Below are 2,069 nucleotides of genomic sequence, written 5' to 3' on the forward strand. Positions count from 1 at the left end.
GTTTTGCCTATGTGCTGTTCTATATATCTTATGGTTTGGGGGCTGATATTGAGGTCTTTAATCCATTTGGATTTTACCTTCATACATGTTGTTAGCTGGGGGTCTAAGTTCAATTTTTTGCAAGTGGCTATCCAATTGTGCCAACACCAATTGTTGAAGAGGCTTTCCCTGCTCCATTTAGGATTTCCTGCTCCTTTATCAAAAATTAGGTGATTGTATGTCTGGGGAACATTTTCTGAGTATTCAAGCCTATTCCACTGATCTGAGGGCCTGTCCTTACTCCAATACCATGCTATTTTGATAACTATTGCTTTGTAGTACAGTTTAAAGTTGGGGAAAGTAATTCCTCCCATATCCTTTTCCCCAATGATTGCTTTAGCTATTCGAGGGTGTTTATTGTTCCAAATGAATTTCAAAAGTGCCTGATCCACTTCTTTGAAGAATTTCATGGGTATCTTTAGAGGGATAGCATTAAATCTGTATAATGCCTTTGGGTGTATTGCCATTTTGATGATGTTAATCCTGCCAGTCCATGAGCAGGGTATGCATTTCCATTTCCATGTGTCCTCTCTTATTTCTTGGAGCAGAGTTTTATAGTTTTCTTTGTATAGGCCCTTCACATTTTTAGTCAAGTTGATTACAAGATATTTGAGTTTGTGTGGCACAATTGTGAATGGGGTTGTTTTCTTAATGTCCATTTCATCCTTATTACTATTGGTGTATAGAAAGCCATTGATATTTGTGTGTTAATTTTGTAGCCTGTCACCTTGCAATATGAGTCTTTTGTTTCTTTTTCTTCTAGTTTCTTTTGTTGGTAGAGTCTTTAGGGTTTTCTAAGTAGAGTATCATGTCATCTGCAAACAGTGAGAGCTTGACTTCTTCCTTTCCTATCTGGGTTCCCTTGATATCTTTTTCTTGCCTAATCGCTATAGCAAGTACTTCCAGTGCTATGTTGAATAGGAGTGGTGAGAGAGGACAGCCTTGTCTTGTGCCAGAATTTAGAGGTAAGGTTTTAGTTTTTCTCCATTGAGAATAATATTTGCCACTGGCTTGTGGTAGATGGCCTTAACTATATTGAGAAAGGTTCCTTCCATTCCCATCTTGCTGAGGGTTTTGATCAAGAATGGGTGTTGGACCTTATCAAATGCTTTCTCTGCATCTATTGATATGATCATGTGGTTTTTATTTTTCTTGTTATTGATGTTGTGTATTATGTTGATAGATTTAAGGATGTTAAACCATCCTTGCATTCCTGGAATGAAACCTACTTGATTGTAGTGGATGATCTTCTTAATGAGGCATTGAATCCTATTTGCCAGGATTTTGTTGAGGATCTTTGCATCTGCATTCATCAGCGATATTGGTCTGTAATTTTCTTTTTTTGTAGCATCTCTGTCTGGTGTAGGTATCAAGGTGATGTTGGCTTCATAAAAGCTATTTGGAAGTGTATCTGTTTGTTCAATTTCATGAAAGAGTCTTGCCAGGATTGTTAGTAGTTCCTCTTGGAAAGTTTGAAAGAATTCATTAGTGAATCTATCTGGGCCTGGGCTTTTGTTTTTCGGCAGACATTTGATTACCGTTTTAATTTCATAAATGGTGATGGGGGTGTTTAGATATGCTACATCCTCTTCCTTCAACCGTGGAAGATTATAAGAGTCCAAGAATTTATCCATTTCTTCCAGGTTCTCATTTTTAGTGGCGTAGAGTTTCTCAAAGTAGTTTCTGATTACCCTTTGAATCTCTGTCATATCAGTAGTGATCTCTCCTTTTTCATTCCTAATACGAGTTATCAAGTTTCTCTCTCTCTTTCTTTGTTAGGTTTGCCAGTGGTCTATCAATCTTGTCTATTTTTTCAAAGAACCAACTTCTGCTTTCGTTGATCTTTCGGATTGTTTTTTGGGTTTCCACTTCATTGATTTCTGCTCTCAGCTTTGTTATTTCCTTCTGTCTTCCTATTTTTGGGTCCTTTTGTTGAGCACTTTCTCGTTCTATTAGCTGTGTCATTAAGCTACTCAGGTAAGCTCCATCTTCCTTCCTGATGTATGCTTGCAAAGCTATAAATTTTCCTC

The sequence above is a fragment of the Suncus etruscus genome, chromosome 5 (assembly GCF_024139225.1).
Source record: "Suncus etruscus isolate mSunEtr1 chromosome 5, mSunEtr1.pri.cur, whole genome shotgun sequence".
Classification (NCBI taxonomy): Eukaryota; Metazoa; Chordata; class Mammalia; order Eulipotyphla; family Soricidae; genus Suncus; species Suncus etruscus.